The sequence below is a fragment of the Megascapheus bottae genome, unplaced genomic scaffold, assembly GCF_031878675.1.
Source record: "Megascapheus bottae isolate mThoBot1 unplaced genomic scaffold, mThoBot2.hap1 HAP1_SCAFFOLD_195, whole genome shotgun sequence".
NCBI lineage: Eukaryota > Metazoa > Chordata > Mammalia > Rodentia > Geomyidae > Megascapheus > Megascapheus bottae.
The window spans coordinates 200,664-212,894 of record NW_028327276.1 but is presented as its reverse complement, the minus strand read 5'-3'; the positions used below and the strand labels follow the sequence as shown (position 1 = coordinate 212,894).

Sequence of the window (12,231 nt, the reverse complement as noted above, 5' to 3'; positions counted from 1 at the left end):
AATCGCAGAAACTGCAGGACAAAGGATGAACTAATGCAACATTGAGACACACTTGACACTGTTGTATATGAGCAGCTTGGAGGAAGGGGAATAGGGAGAGGCAAGTGGGAAAAAATGAGGGATGGGGTAACAGTGCTCAAAAAAATGTATTCAATATTTGTGTAACTGAAAGTCCCCTGCTCATCACTTTTTCTAAAAAAAAAAAAATTAAAGAAGAGAACAAAGAGCCATGGCCTCTGCCTCAATACAGACAACAGATGGAGCTAAGCGTCAAGACCTCATGCCTGGAATATTACCTTCTCAGAGAGCTGAGACTTGAGATTTCTGTTCAGAACTAGCCCAGACACATGAATGTGTGAGACTCTTATCTGCAATTAGCCAACAAAATTAAAACGAAAATGGAGCTGGGGTTTATGTGGTAGAATAAGCTATCCTTAAGCCCAAGAGCTAAGAGCCAGTGCCCAGGCATTGAGTTCAAGCCCTAGTAGCAGCACAGCACTGGAAAAGGATCAGGAGGGGAAAGAGGAGGAGGAAGAGGAGGAGGAGGAGAAGCAGGAGAAAGAGGAGGAGGAGGAGAAAGAGGAGAAAGAGGAGAAGAGAGAAGAGGATAGAAGATAGTTAGATAACCGCGGAGGACGGCGAAGAGGAGACTGTGGGGTCAGGGGACGAACCGCTGGGCTTTCTCTCCAGGCTGCCCCCAGTTCCCACCGGCCTGGACTGCAGCTCCCTGGACCGCGACCCAGACCTGCCGCCTGCCACGGGTACGTCCCACTTCGAGGTCCCGGACTACTGCACCCCCGAGGTGACCGAGATGATCGCGGGGGACTGGCGCCCGTCTAGCATCGCCGACCTGGTTTTCACCTACTGAGCCCACCGTCAGCGGGGCGTGCACGCCCCCAAACCAGCTGTTTACATACAGGAATCAGGTATTGGGGCCCCTCGGAGGCCGAGGCTGGCACCCCATCTCCCGCGCAGCCTCCCCCCCTCCTGGAGTGCCCATCCCCCCGGTCCAGACGCGCCCCTCCCCCACAGACACACCCCAAGGCAGCCCAGCCCCCACGCTTTCCCTGACATCCAAGCCCCTCCCCATCCAGTCCTCACCCGCACAGCCACCAGCAGCCAGCCCCCCCTCCTCCGACGCTGATTCGCCCCCCTTTACGGACCGCATCCCTCTCCTCTCCCCCCCACCCTACTTGCTCACGCCCTTCCTCGTGGCCGGAGGACACGCCCCCCTCCCTCACTCGCTCTGGATTCCCTCCGCCCTCGCCTAGCCTGCCTTTGGGGTTCCGGGGCGATCCTGAGGGGCGGCCCTCCCTGGCCCCTCCCCGGCCCCTCCCCCACCGGAGGTGGGGCGCGCTCATTCCACCCCCCGCCCAGCACGACGCCCCGCCCCTCCGCTTGGGCCCGCCCTCCTGCGCTTGCGCATGCCTAGTGCTCCTTGGGAGGAGGGGGCTGACTCCCGGCCAGATGCCGGCTTCCTGCCGTTTGCTGGGGGAAAGGGGGCGGGGGGCGAGTGTGGAGCGATCCTTTGATCCCAGAGCCCATGGCTCCCTCTCAACCCGACGGGGCGTCACTGCCTTAATGGGAGGAGCACTGAGAAGGGAGAGAGCTGCCCGGGTGGAGTTAGTTTGAGCTTGAAACTCACCTAATAGCCCATGTGCTCCCCTCCCCATGGGGTTGCCCACGCCCACCTCACCCTTGGCTTCAACTGCCTTTAGAGCCAAACTGGGTCCCCACAGACATCCCTACTTACTTGCCCCCGAGAGATTTAAGAGTCCCGAGAAAGAAAGGGACTTTCTCAGAAAACTGTTGAGCTGATGCACCCACCAATCCCAGCTGCTCCCTCCCCCACTCTGGGAACCGCCCTATCACCTCAGGGCACCTTCTCAGCCCGGGCTCCTCCCTAACAACTGTCCCTTCCAATCACCCAAATCCATCCACAATCACAGCTGCAGTATTCAGTGGGAGAAACTGAGGCACGCTGGTGGTAGGAGCTTGGAGCAGCAGGAAAGTGGTTTGAAAGAAACCATCGTCCCCATCCTGGGGGACCGGATAAGGATGAGTTGAGGAGAGTGGACGTAGGCCGATTGCATCCCAGCCTTTTCCTGTGTTAAATAAGGATGCGCTGCTGTTAGGAAATCGTGTCCAGTTCAGGGTGTCCGTGGGAACCCTGCCCCCACGCTGTTAACCCTCTCACCCCATAGCCCCAGCCCCCTCTGGCCTCTCCCTCCACCCCCTGCCCTCACTACCTGTATCTCACCGGCGTGTGTTCACCCTCTGGGTGCTCACACATTCTCATTCACACACACAAATCTCAGGAACAAACGGTCCCAGAGTCCTCGGGGTCCCTGCCCAGGGTCTCTGGAGGGCTCTGCCCCACGCGTTCCCTTCGCTGACAAAGCCACCAGCTGCCTCCTTTAAGCTTGGTGCTCCGGCTCTGGGCCTTTCTTGCGCTCTTTCTTTTCTTTCTTCCTTTTTTTTCTTTCTTTTTCTTTTTTTAAGAAAACAACAAAAAGACTATGAAAAAAAATGTCATGTGAGTGAAGAGATGTCACTGTCTGTGGTCTTGGAGAACTAGTCTCGTAGCTGAGTTGGGAGAATCTCTCCCTCTGGGGGCACTGGCACCCACAGCAGGACTTCAGCCAGTCTGATGCCAGGACTGAATAAAATGTATTTGCCCCAACAAAAAAAAAAAAAAGAAGATAGTTAGATAACCACCCAGATAGGGTTCTAGAAGAACACCGAGATGACATCCATGTCTTTGTTGCTTCTGGGAGGTGCCAAGCTGTTATAAACACAAGCACCACCACTGCCAAGGACAGAAAGAGACAGCAGGAGCTCTGGGCCAGCATGGTTGCAGCTGGCCCAGAGACATCTGCACTCCTCCATCTTTGCCTTCCATGAATGTAAATGTCACTCCAAAGTCATTTCTCCCTTCAATTAGAAACTTTCTTATTCTCATTTTCTCTGCCAAGTTCAGAAGCTTGAGAATTTTTCCATTAAATATATATATTTAACTCAGATTTTAGATTTGTTCCAGATTTTTGTCTATTTCATAAAAAGAGAAGAGGGCTCCTCCTGATTCTGTGGTGGCATAACTCGGAGTGGGCACGTTCTGGAAATAAACTCCAAACTAAAGAGAGATCGAGTTTTCCCCAAGATACACAAAGTCCTGCCAGTTCTGGGCCCAAATCCGCATCTCAAGATGAACAGGACAGTTGTGTCAAAGCCTGAATAGAGCACTTGAAGAAGTTCATTCATTCCTAAAGCATCTTCCCCAAGCCCCCTGTCTTGCGTCCTCTGGATTTCTGAGCAGAAGGTACCTCAGTGGCAACCAAGAAAAGATGCCTGCATCCACTCCTACAAGAACACAGTAGGGCTGCTGCAGAATTTCACCCCTAAGATTTAGGAATAATCCATACATAAATGTTCCTCCTCACCAGCAGGGAACTCTTTTTATTGGTTTTTGTTCTGGACCTGGGGCTTAAACTCAACGCCTGAGTTTTTTTGTTGTTCAAGGCTAGCACTCTCCCGTTTGAGCCATAGAACAATTTCTGGATTTTTAAATGGTTAACTGGAGATAAAATAAAATAAATCTCACAGACTTTCTTACCCAGGCTGGCTTTCGAAACACAATCCTCAGATCTCATGAAGTTGCTAAGATTAGAGGCATCACTTTTTATGTTTGCAAAAGTCAATCTTTCTCTCTCCACTGGTTCCAAATGGGCTAAGCTACAAGGCCAGTTATTGTTTGTGCAGAAATTATCTCCTTCCCTTTTCTCCCAAAACACTTTTCTAGCTAATGTTCTGTGTTTTTTTTGGTTTTGTTTTTGTTTTTTAGAACATCCTCAAAACTCAGAGCAGAAGTGATGGCTCTTTAGAGAGCCACAGTTCCCAAGGAGGAGCTGTGCTGGCTTCCTGATGGTGCTTCTTTGTTCTGTGGAGCTGTACATTCTTTGGCCTCCCTGGGAAGGCAGAAAGCTTCTCAGGCTGGTGGCAGCTCTTTTTTAATTTCTCTGCTGCAAATCCTTTCCCTTCCACCCTCACTGAGGTTTATTGAGCCCTCATTTGTCCCAGACACGCCATCGTTCGCACTTTTATGACATCGTTGTTTCTGTCCACTCTAGCACAGTTGAGGTTTTAGGACTCAAAATGTCTTTCACTTCCCACTACCGCCAAGGAGAAAAAGCCACATAAAAAAAGGTTCACACAATGCAGGTCCAGCTTTGTCCAGAAATGGTCAAAATGGCATTGTAGAGTCAGCCACAAACTGGTAAAGAAAAAGAAACTAAAGACAGGGTCCAAATTTCAAAAACTTAGCTCAAAACTAGTCCCCTACTCACCACGATGCATTGGTCAAGGCCTGTAATCGTAGCTGCTCAGGAGGCTGAGATCTGAGGATCACACTTCATAGCCAGCCCAAGCAGAAAAATCCTTAAGACCCTAACTCCAAAGAATCATCAAAAAGCTAGAAATGAAGCGGTTGCTCAAGTGATAGAGCACCAGCCTTGAACAGCAGAGTTGAGGGACAGTACCTAGGTCCTAAGTTCAAGTCCTGGTACTGACAATAAATAAATAAATATTTCCTGATGAGAAACTAACTTCTTTTCTGATGAAGATATGTCCCCATACATACCACTTCCATTTAGACAGTCAAAAGGCCTGTACTTATTTTATATCCTGTAGTATTTTGAGAGGTGACACTTTCTCCCATTTCCCCACTGTACCTAAATTGGTGCCATGCTGAGTCCACTGCTCACTAGCTGTTTGTCCCCTTTCTCTCTCCAGAGGACACCAGGAAGGGACCAAGACCTTTCCCCAGAGGCTGAAATGAAACAACCCCTGATGAAGATTACCTGCTCCAGAAACACAAGTCCTCCAGGAGAAGAGCTAGACTAAATAAACAGACAAGCTGGTGACACTGGCTCACCAGCACACAAGGCAGCACACAATTTACAGGAGCCCTGCCCCCAAAATCAGTATTAATATATATTACATATGTATGCAATACAGTAGAACAAAAAATATTCTCTTAAGACAGATTGTATGCTTGTTTCTGTTGCAAAAAGGGGATTGTTTTCATGTACAGAACATCACATAGCATCTTAGCAAATTTTGGATTGTCTCCTCATTCATAGTTTCCTTGTCTTTCTGAAAGGCTTTACTTACACTCCCTGAGGAGCAAGATAACTCATTGAGAGACATTTACAGACTGTGGCTGAAGACATATTTAAAAGTTTCTTTCCCCTGCCATTTATCTGTGCAGCATATTTCTTTGTTGCCTGAGCTGCTTGTTTATCGCCTTAGCTATTTGTTTGTTCGTGGAGGAGAGTACCATTTTGTGAAATAACGTCTTAAATTTAAATCTTAGAGAGAAAATATCACTCCCTTTTGTCTGGATTCATGGTTTTCAAGATGTCAGTGTCACTGCCAGCTGCAAACATCTGTCTGCCCACTGACTTTGGGCTGAAAGGTCACCCAGAGTTATGCCACTTGGTTTTCCTGGGGGCGAGTAGGGGTTCTCAAGTTGTACAACAGACAGGCCAGCCCCCAAAAACACAAAGGAGGAAGAAGAAAGAAGAAGTGTGTGTGTGTGTGTGTGTGTGTGTGTGTGTGTGTGTGTGTGTGTGTGTGTGTATGGTTTGTGTGTACATAGGATGAGCAAATGTAAGTGAAAACATGTGCAGGACATATGAGTATTGTATATGTGGTGTGCAAATATGTTGGGTGTGTGTATACAATGTATGTTTATATATCACATATGTGAGTGATGTGCTAGTAATATAGCAACTATCACTTGATTTCCCCCTTCTCCTCCGTGTTAATGTTGTACCTTGCCATCGACCTTTAAATATATAGAGATATGTTTCATATATACTATATATTATAATATGTAAATATTATATGTATTAGAAATTTATAGATATTTAACATTTAGCAAGGATGAGATAACTTTATGGTGAATATGGAGATTCCCGTCACATGTTATTCTCATTTTGTCAAATGGTTTCAGAATAAGTCCAGTGTATCTCAGTGGCTCTGTCCAGTTCTATAATCTGAAGCTTCTCTCTGCTGAGTCCTGGGGAGTGATTGGGGATCCGAGGGTCGCCGCCTCCATGGTCAGATGGAGCTTCCTTTTGTCTTCATCATCTACCCTGGAGAAGATGGATGTGATTACACACAGGCCTCGCTCCCTGCCGAGACCCTGATGGGCAGCTCCTACCCCAACACCAGGCTCACTTGATTGTGAGCTTGCAGTGCATTGGGCAGAGGTTTGTTTAGTTTGCAGGCCATTTGAGTGAAATGGGCCCGGCTCGGCACACAAGGCCAGATGCTCTCTCAAGGGTTGTCGATGTAATATCACTCCGAGTGCTCTCCCTCCTATCTGCGTTCTTACCCTTTGCTCCATCTTGCTTCAGGCCTGGCACAGGTGAGACACCTGCCATTGCTGACAATCTCTGCTGAAGTGGTTGATAATGGAGTTTGGTGTCAGGATGGACAGTGTGTGGGAGAGGGAAAGACTTTAGGCAGAATAGAAGACTTCCTGCCCTGTCAGCATGACCTAACGCCATGTTAGGGTCAGATGCATGAAGGACAATGAAAGGTAGATATACCAACGTGTGGGCTTCCTCACCAGACTCCTTGCTCCTCCTAAGAAACACAAGGGAGTGGCTGCTTTGTGAGCGATGCTGTTAGGAGGAACTTCTGCCAGCAGAGTCTGACAGTAGCTGAGGTTTCTGTGTCAAAAGTGCCTCAGGAGAAGTACATGGCCTCTATCTCTTGAAGTCTCTGCCTGGAGCTGTCAGCCACAGGCTTTTACTGAGAAAAAAATTGTGGGGTCTAGCAGGCACGAGACCCAGGAACAGAGGTTGCTTTCAGCCTGAGGACCCTAGATGGACTAGCTCTAGTAAGAGTGCTTCCTGTAGTTGGAGGTAGTCCTGCCAGGAAGCTGAAACCACACCGAGATTTCTCTACAGACATTTCTTTGCATGCCATGGACCATATAGTTTCTTGGGGAGTTGAGTTGGTGTTTATATGTTTCCAGAAGTCCTAGCTGTCAACAAGCACTCTTGGCTTCTACCTGGGAGGTGTTGTCTGCCCAGAGGGCAGGAAGAAGTGCGGGGGGGGGGGGGGGGGGGTAGGCAAACAAGCACTGGTAACTCCATTATGCATGCACCCCCAAACATCATTGATTTCATCCTTTTCAGAGTAGAACCTACACATAGCATGTATGTACACCACACACAACACACAAGACCATACATGAATATTACATAGGATAAATCATGGACAAAACCCACATCAGCTCTACTCTTGCCAATGGCCTCCTGAGCCTCTCACCTTCAAGCTCAGATAACCCTGTGGTTCCTGTGCTACTACATTCTACCCTACATTCTGAAACTGAGACCTTGATTTTGTCATTAAGAAGTCACTTATTTGGTTTAAATGATGGTAGTGACAGATGGGAATTGAACTGAGCATGTGGGTGCTGTCACTGTGCTTTTTTTTTTAAAAAAAGGAAATTTATTGTTACTATAAATGGGATACACAAAGCAGTTACAGTTACATAAATCAGGTAATGAGTGCACATCTTGTTGGATAATACTCCTTGTGCTTTTTTACTTTTTCTTTTTTTCTTCTTTTTTTTGCCTAAGGCTAGTGTTCTACCACCGAGCCACAGCACCACTTCCAGCTCTTTTGGTGATGAATTGGAGGTAAGAGTCTTCTGGGCTTTCCTGTCCAGATTGGCTTTAATCCTCAGATCAAAGACTCCTGAGTAGCTAGGATTACATGTGTGAGCCAACAGCACCTGGCTGGATTTTTTTTCTAATGCTTACATTCGGCAAAATAAAAGGTGCATCACCCAAGCTTGGTATGTAAGATTTATTTTTAGGAATCTATCCTTCTGCAGATCAGATCTGAGAATTTCCAATACAATAAAAATTGTGTGGCGGGGGGGGGGTTGGGAGATTGGTCTAATGGTAGAGTACTTGCCTAGCATGCACGAAGACCAGGGTTCAATTCCTCCATACCACATACATAGAAAAAAGCCAGAGGTGGTACTGTGGCTCAAGTGGTAGAGCTCTAGCTTTGAGAAAGTCCAAGGACAGTGTTCAGGCCCTGAGTTCAAGCCCAAGACTGGCAAAAAGAAAATGTATGTGGACTTGAACTACTACAGTCATGGCCAGAAACTGCAAGCTGACAGTCAGCTGGTTGCGTGCTCTAGGGTACATTTGCTGTTTCTATCATAAGAAGGGAACATGTTTTCACTTATTTATGGGAAATTTTTAGCTAAACTTCTCAGATTCTTTTGCCTAATTTACGTGTAGATATGATCTCAACTTTTTGCCCAGGTGTAAAAGAAACTCTTTCTATAAAAGGGACAAATAAAACATTGGAAATGCAAGGAGTCAGCCACTGTCCCACACATAGAGGAGGAGCTCCAACCTACACATATTGGTCATGGAATGTCCAGTCTCAGAATAACAACCATTTTCCTGCCAAATTTATTGAATCTCTAATAAAGGGGAGACATGGCATTTAATCTGTTTTCATTTTCAGAGAGCTGGATATCCCCAGGGCTGGAAACATTGCTACATTGCTGCTTGAATGAAATCATAGCAAGACTCACATCACTGATGTGTTGTTACTTGGTGCTGTTTAACTTCAGTGGAGGAAGAAGGGACCGGATGGGGGGATGAAGGGAGGATGAGGGGAAATTAACAGAATAAGAGAAAGGAAGTCAAAGAGTAGAGGGAAAAAAGATGGGAGAGGAGGGACAGACAAGAAAAAAGGAAAGAAAAGCACGAAAAAAGGAGGAAGGACTCACCTCACTTCTAGGGTTCTTCAGTAATCCAAGTGGTAATACAGATTGTGAAGGAAAGTCCTATCCACTGAGTGGAGACCTGTAGAACACCACGGATCAATTGAACATCAAGGACCCTCTGAGGTAGGTGTTAGCATTGTAGTTCATAGATAGAAATGTCAGGTTTGATTTATCCAAGGTCACCCAGCTAGTCAGAGGCAACATCAGAACCCGTTTCCATTCTATCTCAAGGCATACCACTGCATTGACAGAGTGTCACCTGCACAGTTCAAAATGGCCTAGTTCATAAAACAGAGTCAATATATACCAGGCAATTAAGGCTCCAACCTTACTGTTACTTTTATGTTGGGAAAAAATATAGTGTTTTGAAGCTTTGAAATGATACCCTGTTCAGGAACAAAGGATATACAGGTAATTCCCCAGTCCCCAGGGTCCTGACAACCCACACAATGACAACAGAAAAGAAAGTCTAAGCTAATACTTTCTTATTAGTGAGGACAGTGTCAAAACTCCACAGAGTAGATGTCTAATAATTCCGATTCAAATATCTGACTTAAGGTTGAGCCCAAGCCGGTCTTCCAATTACTTCATATGTTATAAGGCAAATCTATGTCACAAAGCAAATCCAATAGTCAATGAGGTGAAATTTTTTTTTCCTCCGGAGACATTTTCCAGCTTCTAAATGAAGAAAATTGTAAACTAGTCTGTCAGTCTGTTGCAATCAACCATGAGTTAATGTGCCTGGTCTGTGCACATCGACGGCTACTCTTCATGGAAGAGAAATAACCAGACAACATTCAGTATCTCCTAGTAGCAGTCACCTATCACCTTTGCTAACAAATCTCCTCTGAATCCCATACTGCCTTTGGATCTATTTACAGGGAACACAAGGACAGGAACATGTAATCAATGATTGTTTCTCTTATTATTGTCTGGTCATCATGCAATGACCACCCTCAGGTGATACAGAGGAACTCTCTACAATATACACTGGAGTGTAATTGGAAAGTGCCAAAGGAGATTTCCCACTTTGCACATTGCCATTAGTGAATGATGACCCTGCCAGCAAAGCAACAAGGTGCAATAGATGTTCCTCCTCCCTCAAAGGAAACCTAAGAAAGCTGTGAGTAGAGAAAAAAGCTTAGTACATGCAAATATAGCTGGGTGATTGTCCTATACCTTATTAATATTGGCTTCTTTTAATAGAATTAGGAACTAAAACCTAAAGACACCTGTGCAGATGGAGGTGAGCCACAGAGAAGCAACACAGAGAGTTGGTTTTTATGTATGTATGTATTATGTATGTATGTGTTTATTTATTTTCATCATCAGGGTGATGTACAGAAATGCTACAGTTACATATGTAAGGTAGTGAGTTTATGTCATCTCAAACATGCTTATTCCCTCCCCTGTTTTTCTCCCACTTTCCCTCTCTCCCTAGCCCCCAGCCAAGTTGTAAAGTTCATTTCCAACGTACTGTCTTGTATCACTGTTGACACTAGTTCACCCTTTGTCTCACCATTTTGTTGGTTCCCTTGTCACTGTATGTGATTTTGGCACCTGGTATATTGTCTATATGGTTATTTGAATTAGGGAAGGAAAGGGAAACAACAGGGACAGTTTTGATTGGAATATTCTGGCATTATGAAGCAAATACCGTAGCTGGATGGTGGGAGATACAGATGCACCCAATTTATTCTACTCCTCAGTGGTGGATAAGTTCAACATTCTTTGGTCACATGGAAGGACAGCAAGATTATTGGAGGAGCCAGTCTGCCTTGCCATGAGAAACTCACTCCCACTAGAATCACCAGCATCATGAACTCCACTGTCCGGGCAGCACTTCCTCTACATGAAGCTGATGGGTATGAAGATAGATTCACAAGCACTGGGTGACCAGGATCCAGCCAGCAGGATAAACTACAGATAACAACTGTCCAGGAGTTTTCCCTATTTTAAGTCTTCTTTCTCTGCAAATCAAACTTGTTGGCAAACATATGTAGTCATTCTTTCTGCTCTCCTCAGCTCAATCTACAGATCAATGTTCTGCCTTGTGACTGCCAGAATGTTAAACACTCAGTCTCTGTTGCATGTATGTAATTGTTCATGTCAGCAAACCTTGGGATTTATAGTATGAGAGAAAGAAGACTCAGAATGAGGTTAACAAAGGTGAACCTCCTTCAGTGAGGTTGGCAAAGGTGAAATAAGAACTCAACAATCCAGAATTCAAACTGAAAATATCACTAGAAATTCATGATACATTTCAGTGAAAAATGGGTATGTGTTTCCTACCTCTGTTTGCTCCCAATGTCTAGAAATAATAGTCAACTCCACACCAATGAGCATCTATAGTTCTCTGCGGATTATCTCCAAATGCCATTTTCTATGAAAGGAGCCAGATTCCTAGGAGACATGACACATTCTAGATAGAGCAAGGCACAAGGAAGATGAATGTACCCCATCAGGAACCTAGAAGTCCATTGGGCTAAGTTTTCCTGTGCTAAGATATGACCATTTTAATATCAATAAGGAGAACAGTTACAACAAGTTGAAACATATCAAGTATGAGAGTATGACAAGTTGATATAACTATCAGATTAGCTTCAACACACAAGTTCATGGTGATATGTAGTAGAAGAAAATAAAAGCCATTGACTATCTTTGGAAGACATTACAGCATTCACTTATTGCTTTGAATAAAGAGAATCAGTCGTCCATTCTCCTTTCTACTTTAACTACATGGCAGAGTAATTTAGTAGCCAAGGAGGTGAAATGTCCCTTTGTAGACATTTTCTAGCTTAGACATGAAGAAGTTGGTAAACTAGAGTGTTAGCATGTTGCAAACAACTAATCAAGGAAGAAAAACAATCTGGTATTACATGTCTCCTAATAAAAGCTACCCAACAAATTTCCCTGAGTCTGGTGTTGCTGCTAGATCTGTTAAACATACTACACAGATCAGGTGATCAGTCCCATGAGGATGGTCACAGACAAACAGACTGGAAACTGCTACAAGAGGGATAGTCAAGTTTCTTTCGTAATGAAATATTGTGAATATAAAATGGTGACTCAATCTTCAGCTGTAAGGTTTCATTGCATTCTAACTCAAATAAGTTACAAAAAAATTAAAATAAAAATCACCTGACAGACACCACCTCATACCTATATTCCTAACCATTCCAGGGGCTGAGCTCTGAAGATTACAGTTCAAAGGTAGCCTGAGCAGGAAAGTTCATAAGACTCTGATCTCCAAGTAAGCATTAAAAAGTAAATAAAGGGCCGGGAGCATGGCCTAGCAGTAGCATGCTCACCTTGCATACACAAAGCCCTGTGTTTGATTTCACCATTACCACATACACAGAAAAAGCCAGAAGTGGTGCTATGGTTCAAGTAGCAGAGCACAA

General features: G+C 45.3%; 2 long non-coding RNA genes across 3 annotated transcripts; both read left to right on the top strand.

Annotated features, from left to right (window-relative positions):
• Positions 1–228: 228 nt before the first annotated feature.
• LOC150040175 (uncharacterized) lies at positions 229–6,033 on the top strand. Its single transcript, XR_016534038.1, has 2 exons — positions 229–926; positions 4,789–6,033. It is a non-coding gene; the product is annotated as an uncharacterized LOC150040175 (long non-coding RNA).
• Positions 6,034–6,282: 249 nt separating this feature from the next.
• On the top strand, positions 6,283–11,735 carry LOC150040174 (uncharacterized). Of its 2 annotated transcripts, XR_016534040.1 has the most exons (6): positions 6,283–6,430; positions 7,656–7,715; positions 8,842–8,950; positions 9,788–9,950; positions 10,034–10,112; positions 10,537–11,735. It is a non-coding gene; the product is annotated as an uncharacterized LOC150040174 (long non-coding RNA). The 2 variants fall into 2 exon arrangements; XR_016534039.1 differs by having other exon boundaries at positions 10,034–11,735.
• Positions 11,736–12,231: the final 496 nt, after the last annotated feature.